This window comes from Schistocerca nitens, chromosome 8, assembly GCF_023898315.1.
Source record: "Schistocerca nitens isolate TAMUIC-IGC-003100 chromosome 8, iqSchNite1.1, whole genome shotgun sequence".
NCBI classification, from domain to species: Eukaryota; Metazoa; Arthropoda; class Insecta; order Orthoptera; family Acrididae; genus Schistocerca; species Schistocerca nitens.
The window spans coordinates 130149224-130161681 of NC_064621.1; positions in this window are offsets into that span (position 1 = coordinate 130149224).

A 12458-nucleotide genomic window follows, 5' to 3' on the forward strand; every position below is an offset into this window, starting at 1 on the left:
GGCCTTCGATGTGTCCACACATGAATTCTAATTTTGCCTGGGTTGGCCATGATGCCGGTAATGAATTTGTGAACTGCATCACCCAGCTCTTCGGATGCATCGACCCTCCATTATCTTTGAATTTCTGGAATTTTAGTATCGACAGGAAGTGATTGTGATCAAAATTCTGTCCGATCCTCGCACTGGTGTTGTCACTCGTTTCCGATACTTGCACGTCTGCTGAGTGTCCTGATCTATCTTGCTGATAACTGTGATGTGCTACCTCTGTATCACAGTGGAAGTGGCTCTCAGAATTCACTCTCCTAGGTGGGCTATAATTATTGGAGCTATTACTCGCTGTTTCTGCGTGTGCATTATTAGTTCCGCACTCTGTCACTGGGCTAGAGCACGGCGGGCTTTTCCTCGGAGACACACTCCTGTGTACTCCATCATTGGTATCCGAACGCGCAGTGCTCGTGTGCCCGTTTCGCTCTAGTTTCGCTATCCGACTCACTACTTCTTTCATTCGTTTCGTGATGTTCGTAACCGCAATATTACCTTGAGTTTTTAAGAATGCTAGGGATTTTGAGTGGGATTGTGTTGTACGTCGCAAGCGCCCTGCGAGTTTAGAAGTTGCTTCCGCGACTTTCATTGCCCCTATTGCTGTTGTTTTGGCCAGGCCTGCTACTTTTTGTGCAGCCATTGACATTTGTTTTGCTTCTCTACATTCTTTCTTTATTGTTATTAATTCCCCACGAATTTCCTCTATATGCGAAATTATTGCCTGAGTGTCCTTCTTACGCTGTTCGTCAGCTTCTTCCTTCTCCTTCTTACGTTGTTCGTCAGCTTCTTCTTTCATTGATCGTAGGAAGCTCAGTATTGGGTTAATGTCATCAATTTGATCCTCGTCACACATGGGTGATGTAACTCTGGACACCTGGGCGCTAGAGCTCTGACGTGGCCGAGCTGGCCCCTGTCTGCTCTCGTTCGTTTGATTATAAACTTCTGCTACCGTCTCGACCTGTGTGACTGTCTTTGTTTCATCCTCTACCTCACTATCATAATCACGGCCGCAACGCTGCTCTAAGATCGCGTCCAAATCACCTTCCTCATCAATGACCCTGGCGTCCTGTCCTGCTAAAAATGTGCCCATCTCATCTCCGAACCTATTCCCGTCAGTAAACTGCCACTTATCCATTATGCTATTCTCTTTTGTTTTAGTTTCGCTCGCTGATAGTCGTGCCTTACTTCTCGTGATCATTCATAAAAAAAAAACAAATTTATCTAAAATTCACAATAAAATCATCTACTCCCAATATTTTTCGACATAGACACAAAATTTTAACAACGCTGTTGCAACGCTGTAATTACAAGCACAATTTGATGTGGTCCAGAAACCGCACACAAATCCGACAAAGTGCGATGTGGTACGGACACCACATCAACGAAACACAAAAAAACAATGAACAAAAAAAATATATACACTGAAAACAAAAACTGTAATCATGCGCCGCTACTTAAAACTAAACGCGGAACTACCAGAAAAACTTGGGTATTAATCAATAAAAAAATTAGAGAAAAAAAATTTGAATGTTCGTACTAAGAATACTGTTTGTTAATCAGTGATTCTCAGGAAAGATCCGAGGCTAAGGGTCGCCATATTATGCGAGGTGCCGGGGCTAGTAGTGTATTTATCACTAAATTCTACTAGAATCCACATGTGTAAATCATGCTCTAAGCCCCCCCTATTCTAACTCCGACTTTTGCTGTTGCACAAGGATAAAAAAAAATACGCGAACTGACTCTAATCAACCCTGCTAGTGGAGTAGAAGAGAGTTTGGCACCTGCAGTAATTTAATTTGATACATAAGTTAAATAAACAAAGGTTTCATTAGCATAGTGAGGAATGATAGGGTTGCTCTATTGATTAACAGAATGAAAGTTCTGTTCAAAATAACAATATGATTTATTAAGATTAAACACAGAATAGTAAAAGAAACACAGCAAATTTATAAAACATCAAATTGGCTAAAATTGGAGATTCATACAAACACTATAAAGGTGAAGTTGTCCCTAACTTAGATCGTGAGGTTTAAGACGAAGTGGTATGTGGAGCCAATTCCTTTCCACTCAAATCTCAAGAGAGACACACAGCTAACCCAATGGTAATTGCTGTTACTCGAAACTGAACAAAGTTAGAAAAGGATGAACAGGCGCGCTCTGCTGAGCTCTGATTATCACCTAGGAAAATCCCTGTCTGCCGGTGCTGCGCACGTACATTACCAACAGTCTTCTTATCTCCCAGAACACGATCTGGCGTACCGCAGGCGAGGGCTGGCTGCTTCGACGTCCACGACCGAAAGGCGACTGCCGACTACTCCAGAGCACCTGTACAGGCCGAACACACCACCTTCCCGCCCCCACGACAGTGGTCGTGGTTACGTTCCAATCAGCCACACCAAAACCGGCGGAAATTCCACTCCATTGCCGGAGCACTACCATTCCACCAATGGAGATTCTTGGCGCCAATTTCTGTGCTGATTTTGCCCCGTCACGGAGCTATGCCCTTAGCAAGCCAATCACAGTTCCTATTTTGCAGAAAGCGCGGTAATTTTCCCGCCCCAGCTGCCTGGGTACATAAGTCATTCCCACGCCTCGCTGGTAGCCCGCCAGAAAGTGTTTTCGCTAAGCTTCTGCGAAGCAACGGAACCACCAGCCCAGCCGCCACTTCCGGCTTTCGCGGCCGCGTCTCCTGACAATGTCGGCGTCCGGAGAGTATTCACTCGGCCCCCACACCTGTCAGCCTACCCTTTCATAGTGAGAAGAGCCCGCCTGTCACTGGACCACCCGGGTGGCGAGAGACGCTACATGGGAAGTCCGCGTGTGAAGGAACAACGGAACCTCCACCGCATGCAACTAGAGAGGAGAATCGTAAGATAGAAATATGAGAGGGGGCTCATGCCACCTCTCAGTATAACAGATGATCGGAAGACAAAGCTGCTCGACTACGAGTATTTCCACTGATTTATGCTGTAAATTTTCCATCAGACTAAGGACGTTTCCAATTCGAGGATTTCTTACGTAGAAACCATGGGGCATCATTCAAAGTTTTCTGATGTTCAGGCTGATACGAGGTAATAGACAATTTGGCAGTATATGACAGTATGAGGGTTCCATGGCTGTTGTGACTTAGGAAGTGGGGATGAAGGGTACACAGCATGGAAGGTCAGGGCCTCTATAACGTCACTCCTTAAACATAACAACTAGCAATTCAAGAAATAAATTAACGATTTATTTTAGACCACATATACTGTATATTTGAGCAATAACACAAGAAGGACATTACAGTTAATATAATTCATTGGCAAGCAAATTTAATTTTTTTATTGTACATGCGAGTTTATAAAACGGGTAGTGACGCCAGGCTGCCCTGGACAAAAGGTGATTTAGCTTAAAATCACGGAAGCAGCAGACCAGCCGTCCAAAACAACACCTAAATCCCGGGGCCCAACCCGGAGTCACTTCCCATTAGACGATACGTCACAGCTTCTGTGCACCGAAGCAGAACGTGGCGCCGCTCCCACACACCACAACTCGCAGAAAACTGGAACACAAAGAGACCGCAGAAAACACGGCAAACACCTAACAAACATCAATTAATGTAAGTTAAGTTCAAATGGCTCTGAGCACTGTGGGATTTAACATCTATGGTCATCAGTCCCCTAGAACTTAGAACTACTTAAACCTAACTAACCTAAGGACATCACACGACACCCAGTCCTCACGAGGCAGAGAAAATCCCTGACCCCGCCGGGAATCGAACCCGGGATCCTGGGCGCGGGAAGCGAGAACGCTACCGCACGACCACGAGCTGCGGACATAAGTGATCAGTAATATAAATTATTGCTAAGAAGTGACCGACTTTGCAGCAATATCAATGCTGTAAAACATTGAAACTAAGAAATGCACACAATGCGATGCTTAAAGTAAGTATCAGACCTTTACACTCATAGTTTTCGAAACAATATTTCCACATATGATAAAGAGCGACAATGTGTTCAAGATGAATTGGAGAAATTTCAAGAAAATATTACGTTATTCAAATGCACAACTTCAGCACAAACTAGGTTTTCTGCACCTTCATTTCCTTGCATAGGTCTGCAATGTAACTGAATTGTTTAAGTTTGGTATGCAGCAAATTACAACTAGACTATGACCTAATACATTCAACAGCTTACAGTCACTACATCCTTCGGGGACGCTGATTTCCTGAAAGAAGTATTGACTGCTGGTCTCCTTACTGTCACACCTCTTGCCGGCTCCTCTTATTGCATCAACGCATACACTAGAACAACCAGTCAACCCACAAATGACAGTCGCTACGACGCAAATGGTTCCACGAAACGAAGGCACCAAACCACTTACACCTCCAATGGAGAGAGTTGTTCGAGATGATCTCGAGGGAATGGTCTGTTCGAGAAAACAGGTACCAAGGCAATGCGACGAGCAGCGCCCGGAGTTGACATCAGGCAGGTGCACCACTAACTCGCGACAGTCCTGCGAGGTAGACCGGCCGCGCCGCTGCTGGCCGAGCCCGCGTGTTTTGCTTCTTCGTCCCCTGAAGCACGTCCTAGCGCTTCGTAGCCAATCCGACTGTGGTATCGATAGATACCATGCCACGGCGTAGGTGCAAGTTCGTAGGTTGGCACTACGACACCGACGACAGCGCCCTCTAGCCGGCGCTGTTCAGCTCTACGAGCACCGCTGCAGATTCTACCCATTTGATCAAGAGCAGACGGCCGGGTCACTTCGCTTCAGTTTCGCTTCATGTAGAGACTTTTTACTACTTACGACGGGTCTTAGACTTCGCACCTACTTGCTCCTCAGTGAAAAGTTAGGTATTCATGTTATTATGTATTCAGTTAATATGGTAATATAGTAAAACCATTTCTAACAAGGGAACCTCCCCATCGCACCTCCCTCAGATTTAGTTATAAGTTGGCACAGTGGATAGGCCTTGAGAAACTGAACACACATTAATAGAGAAAACAGGAAGAAGTTGTGTGGAACTATGAAAAAATGAGCAAAATATATAAACTGAGTAGTCCATGCGGAAGATATGCAACATCAAGGATAATACCCGCACCGCAGCGTCGTGGTCCCCTGGTTAGCGTGAGCAGCTGCGAAACGAGAGGTCCTTGGTTCAAGTCTTCCCTTGAGTGAAAACTTTAATTTTTTATTTTCAGTTTATGTGACAAACTATTATGTTTTCATCAGTTTTTTGGGAGTCATTATCACATCCACAAGAAAACCTAAATCGGGAAAGGTAGAAGAATCTTTTTACCCATTCGCCAAGTGTACAAGTTAGGTGGGTCGACAACAAATTCCTGTCATGTGACGCACATGCCGTCACCAGTGTCGTATAGAATATATCTGACATGTTTTTCTGTGGAGGAATCGGTTGATCTATGACCTTGCGATCAAATGTTTTCGGTTCCCATTGGAGAGGCACGTCCTTTCGTCTACTAATCGCACGGTTTTGCGGTGCGGTCACAAAACACAGACACTAAACTTATTACAGTGGACAGTGACGTCAATGAACGAACGGACAGATCATAAATTCGCGAAAATAAAGAAATTAAAATTTTCACTCGAGGGAAGACTTGAACCAAGGACCTCTCGCTCCGTAGCTGCTCACGCTAACCACGTGAGCACGGCGATACTCGACTAACGCTCTCCTTGATGTTATATATGTTGCGCATGGACTACTCAGTTTCTATATTTTGCTTATTTTTTCGTAGTTCCACATAACTTCTTCCTGTTTTCTCGATTAATCTTTGTTCAGTTTTTCAAGGCCTATCCACTGTGACAACTTATAACTAAATCTGAGGGGGGTGCGATGGGGAGGTTCCCTTGTAAGAGCAGTACCGAGATATTTCACCTTTTCCTGCTCCTACTCACTTCCTTCATTCGGCCTACCCTTCAGTTTACAGGACCAGACCCACGCGCCGCCTTCTAGACGTGATACCGACGACCAACTCCCCGACCGTAAATACCCGCCGCCAGATCACAACAGGGGCAAAGATCGTAGTACAGCCGGGTAATCGATAGTCGTCCAAAGAGCTGGTGTGCCAGAAAAGGCGCATCACGGCTCAGCTGTGTTATATGAGGCGTGATCAAGAAATGCGATGAATAATTTCATTATAAACAAAGTAACAAGTCTACATGGAATTTGATTTAATCTCTTTCGAAGTACAAGCCTTGCTTAGGAATGCATTTACCTCAGTGGTGAATCCAAGACAGGAAGCAGTTCTAGAACGCTTCTTTTGGAAGGGCGTTCAGCTGCTCTGTCGTAGCAGTCTCCATGTCATGAATAGTGTCAAAACGTTTTCCTTTAAAAACTGTTTTAAATTTTTGTAGGAGCTGGAAGACCCATGGTGCTAAATTGGGCCAGTAAGGCGGATGTGAACAGACAGGAATACTTTTATCCAGCAAAAAAATTCGCGTATCAAAACCGATGTGCGTTGTCGTGATGAAGAAGCAAGCCATTGGCCAATTTTTCTGGTGTATTTCTTCGTACGTCGCAAACGTTGCTGTATGCACTTGCAAAATTCGGCATTTACAGTTGTTCCACTTGGAACGAACTCTGAACCTTTACTTCCTCCATATCGAAAAGTTATTGCATGAATTTGATATTCGATTTTTACTGACCTACCTTGTTTTGGATGAGAAGATTCACTGGTTTTCCATCGAGACCCCTAAAGTTTCGTCTCAGGTCATACCTACAGACGCAAGATTCACCTTCAGGCGCAATTTTGGATCTGAATGAAGACGATCCTTCTAATCCGCGCAAGCTGCATACAATTTCTGTTGATCACTCGTCTGGGGACAAATTTTGCACTCACCCGTCTAATTTGCTGATTACTGCTTTGCGCAGGCCCGTACGAGATGCTAATTTCTTCGGTAAGCTCTCGAACAGCTATTCGCCTCTTTGAATGAACATTTCTTTCCACTTTTCGCACGATTTATTCTGTTTTTGAGGTTACTGCACGTTCCAAAGGTTGCTCGTCTTCTACCGACACATAAATCGCCCATACCATTTTCAAACAGCCTTCAGAGTTGCAGCATTATCACCATACGCAAATTTAAACATTCGTGAGTTACTTGGCACATTTTTGTATCTTGAAACAGAACTCAACTTTCGCGCGTTGTTGTACACGACAAACACTTCAGCCTGTCTGGACACTGTGATTTCCTTGAATGCCTCCGTAATAGCTTGCTTCAGTTCGTCATTTGCCTGATATCGTTGTTTCGCGACATACAGTTTCATTATTACCCTCTGAGAATTGTCACATTTTGTCAGATCTGGACTCCTCGAAGGATCCTTGTTCGGCGCTGGCCGACGCGCTGATCCTGTCCCTGCCCACCACTGCGGTAACACTTCATCCAAGGATTCTCGAACAATGACAACGTAGCGGACAGAAGTGTCATCTTGTTGAAGCCAACTATCTCAAAGACTGTTCAGTCTCAGAAGCTCTGTAATAAAACATACAAGCAACATTTGCAATTAAGAATGTCGATTCACTGCATAGTCAAAGAAATAAGGCTCTACGAGAGGCGTTTGAAAAGTCCGTGCAAAGTCCGAGAGACGGTAGCTCCTGCTTAGATAGTAGCATCTTTGTAAAGAACGCACACCAAATTTCAGCCATATTGGTCTATTTCTTTGTGTTTGGCATTCGTGTGAATCAAGGAGGTCGAGTGATTGTCAAAAAATGGACGAAAAGAATTTCGTGTGCTGATTAAACATTACTTTATGAAAAGCAAAACGCCTCAGGAGACTAACGAGAAGCCTTATAAACATTACGGTGACTCTACACCTTCGATTAGAACAGTTTGCCGGCCGAAGTGGCCGTGCGGTTCTAGGCGCTGCAGTCTGGAACCGCGAGACCGCTACGGTCGCAGTTTCGAATCCTACCTCGGGCACGGATGTGTGTGATGTCCTTAGGTTAGTTAGGTTTAGGTAGTTCTAAGTTCTAGGGGACCAATGACCTCAGAAGTTGAGTCCCATAGTGCTCAGAGCCATTTGAACCATTTTTTAGAACAGTTTATAAGTGATTTCAAAATTTTCGGAGTGGCCATATGGGCACAAGTGATGATAAACATTCTGGACGCCCTGTGGAGGTTACGACTCTAGAAATCATTGATAAAATCCATGATATGGTGATGGATGACAGAAGAGTTAACGTGCGTGAGATCGCTAGCGCTGTGGGCATCTCGAATGAACGGATACATAATGTTTTGCATAAAGATTTGGACATTAAGCTGTCCGCAATATGGGTTACGCAATTGCTCACGCTTGACCAAAAACGGAATCGTGTGAAGTGTTGCAAGGATGGTTTGTATCTGTTCAGGAAGAATCTGCAGGACTTTAAGCGTCGTTTCGTCGCTCCTGAAACCAAACAACAGTCTAAACAATGGGTTGCCACGGGAGAATCTGCACCAAAAAAGCGAAGACCATTCCTTCGGCCGGAAAGGTTAAGCCGACTGTCTTTTGGGATTCGCAAGGAATAATCCTCATTGACTATCTGGAAAAGGGTAAAACTATTACAGGTGCCTGTAATTCATCATTATTGGGCCGTTTGATAACCGAGCTGCAAGGAAACCGCTGGCGATTGGACCGCAAAAAAGTACTTTTCCGTCACGACAATGTACCAGCACACACCTCAACAGTTGTGGTCCCAAAATTAATGGAAATAGGATTCCAACTCGTTTCACATCCCCCCTATTCTCCAGACTTGGCTCCCTCGGACTACTCTTTGTTCCCCAGTTTGAAGAAATGGCTGTCGGGACAAAGATTTTATTCAAACGAGGAGGTGATTGCAGCTACTAATAGCTATTTTTCAGACTTGGACAATTCCTATTATTCGGAAAGGATCAACAAATTAGAACAGCTTTGGACGAAGAGTGTAAGTCTAAAAGAATTTACCCCAAACACGTAAGTAGTCTTCATTTTTGCACGGACTTTTGTAACGCCCCTCGTATGAGGTGCCTGTAGCATCCGAGATCACAACATTTGTGGGATTATTCTCTAACTCTTCACACTAACGTCGATTTTCCTTATTATTATTATTATTATTAAGCATTACAATCCATGAAGGCTTTTTGCTGCAGAATGGACAATGTTGAACCACTTTGTTCTGTCTTTACAAGTAATTTGGCACTGTCTGTCATGTCCTAGTTTTCTGAGATCGTCTTGAATATTGTCCAAGTATCTCATGCGTGGGCGTCCAAGAGGTCGTCTTCCGGTGGGAATCTCTTCAGTCACTTTCTTGATGGTCCTGTTTGGTGGTGCTCTGATGACATGCCCTATCCATTTCAGTCTTTTGGCTTTAATTTTGGCCACTATATCGGAGTCTTTATATAATTTGTAAATTTCATTGTTATTTAGCAATCTCCATTCATCACTGATCCTATCTCTTATGGGTCCAAATATTATTCTCAAAATTTTTCGTTCAAATACTCTTAATCTGTTTTCCTCTTTTTTTGTGAGAGTCCAGGTTTCAGATCCATAGGTGAGTACTGGTATAATCAATGATTTGTATACTTGTAATTTGGTGTTCCTAGAAATTAACTTGCTTTTGAAAACTGTCAAGAGACTATAGTAGCATTTGTTAGCCTTCTGAATTCGTGATTCTATTTCAATTTTTATGGAGTTGTCAGAGGTTACTATTGTACCAAGGTAATTAAATTCATTTGTCTTTGTGAAAGCTGTGTTATTAATTTGCAGTACATTATTATTTGATGGATAGCGGGATAAGATAAAGTACATTGTTTTGTCTGTATTCAGCTGGAGGCCTGTGCCATTTGTGGCTTTAATTAATTGTGCTGTAAGAAGCTTCAAATCATTCTCACTGTCAGATAATAATGCAATGTCATCAGCGTATGCTACAATATTAATTTTGCTTTCCAGTTGTGCTCCAATTTGTAGTAGCTTTACTTTTTGAATTATTCTATTGATTACTATGTTAAAAAGAACTGGTGAGAGTGAATCCCCTTGTTTGACTCCAGTTTTAACCTCAAAGTCTTCAGAAAGTTTGCTGGCTACTTTTATTTTGTATTTTGAGTTTAAAGTGCAAGATTTTATTAAATTTATCAATTTGTTAGGGATGCCAATCTGCCTCATGCACTTCCATAAATATTCCCTGTTGATACTGTCAAAACCTTTTTTAAAATCAATGAAGAGCATATGTACATTTTGATTGAATTCATATTTCTTTTCACCCAACATCCTTAGGACATATATATTGTCAATAGTCGATCTGTTAGGTCTAAATCCACATTGGGCATCATCTAGGGAGTCTTCAACGTAAGGGCTTATCCTTGCTAACAGTATATTTGTCAGAATTTTATATGTTGTGTTTAGTAACGCAATTCCTCTGTAGTTTGAACAATTTGTTGGGTCCCCCTTCTTGTATATAGGGCACACAACTACTTCTTTCCAATCATGTGGGACCTGTTCCTGCTTCCAGATGTTGGTGATGATTTTGTGTAAGCAGTTTACAAAAGGAAATTTACTGAGCTTCCATATATCTGTGACTATACCATCACTTCCAGGAGCTTTATGTCTCTTCAGCTTCTTGATGCTTTCTTTAATTTCTGCTAAGCTGGGCTCTTCGTCCGATGGGTCAGCAGTAAGATATTCATTGTCATCTTCCTGAGAGACGTTTATAGTTGGAGCATTTAGTAACTCATTAAAATATTCCTTCCATCTGTTAGCAATGTCACTTCTTTCTGTTAGCAAGGAGCCATCTGGGTCTGTTATGAACTGTCCATAATTTTTTATATTCCCACTTTTAAACATATTTATGCTCTCGAAAAATCCTCTGGAGTCTGTGGTACGGTCATTCTCAGCTCTTTTTAATTTGTAATTCATAAAATCCCTTTTCTTTTTCCTAATGAGTTTCCTGGCAAGTTTCTGTTTCTCTTCAAAAATAAGTTTGTTTTGTGTTATTGGTTTTTGTAGGAATTTTTCCCTTGCTAATTTTCTATCTTCGATAGCGTTCGAGCAATCGGCATCAAACCAGGGGTTCTTAGTTGTAGTAAAATGTCCCAAAACTGAGGTAGTTGCTCGTGTGATATTTTCTTTCAGAGCGTTCCAAGCTTGATTAGTATCATCATTGTTAATTTTACTTTCCACTTCAGGTTTGTGTGTTTCTAATTCTCTAATGTACTGGTTGAGAATGTTTGGGTTTTTCAGTTTCATTGTATTAAACCTAGGAACACCATTTAATTTAGACCATTTATGTCTTGAGAGTGAGATCTTGAACTTGGCTTTTACAAGAAAGTGATCCGAATCACAGTCTGCTCCCCTTTGACTTCTGATATCATGTATGCATTTATGATGTTGTTTTTCGATTAATACATGATCAATTTGATTTTTTGTGATGCCATCTCTTGAAGCCCATGTTTGTTTATGTATATCTTTATGTGCAAAATATGTACTTTTGATCAACATGTTTTTGGAAGTGGCAAAGCTAATAAGTTTTGTTCCGTTTTCATTACTCTGCTGATGTAGACTATGAGGTCCAATTGTAGGTCTATAATGAGTTTCATGTCCTAACTTGGCATTGAAATCTCCTAGAATTATTTTAATTGAATTTTTCGAGAATGTATCATATACCTGTTCCAATTTGTTGTAAAATTCTTCTTTAATATTGTCCTCTTTATCCTCTGTTGGAGCATGGCAATTTATAACATTTAAAGTCTTATATTTGCATTGAATCGTAATGTGAGATATCCTTTCATTCACTGCTTCAAATTTCCTAATAAAAGGTAACAATTTGTTGTTTATTATAAATCCTGTCCCTAGTGCATGTATTTGTGTATCATTTCCCCCATACATTATTGTATACTTATTTTTGTTTATACTTCCATTACCCGTCCATCTGGTTTCTTGTACTGCAACTAGATCCATTTTATACCTTTCAAGTTCCTGTATGACATTTATCAGTGATCCTGATCTATAGAGACTTAATACATTCCATGTTCCCATATTCATAACCTTTAAATTTTGCAAGTTCGTCATCAAGTTTGGTGGCCCAGCATTCTTGTCATTCTGATTCGTAGCAATCCATTTTCTCCTACAGGATCCTGTGATAGGGTCGCTGGCCCTAAGCACAACCCCCAACCTGGAGGACCAGGGTCTTGATTTCGGGGATGCCTACCCCTAGAGCAGTTGCTTTCACTTCAGCTAACGAACTTGCTCTGCCCGGCCTGTTGGTCCGCGGGAGGTATTTGATTTCCCTCCTACCACCCATATCTGGGAGGCGTTCCCCGATGCGCCACCTGGGGACGCGTCCTCTAGGAGTTACAGGCTCTCCCGAGGGGTCGATTTTCCTTGCTCAAGAAAAATTACCCCTACTTCGACAAGTCCGATAAACTGCACATTCGTCTGAGAAGAAAACTTTGCCCCGCTGTTG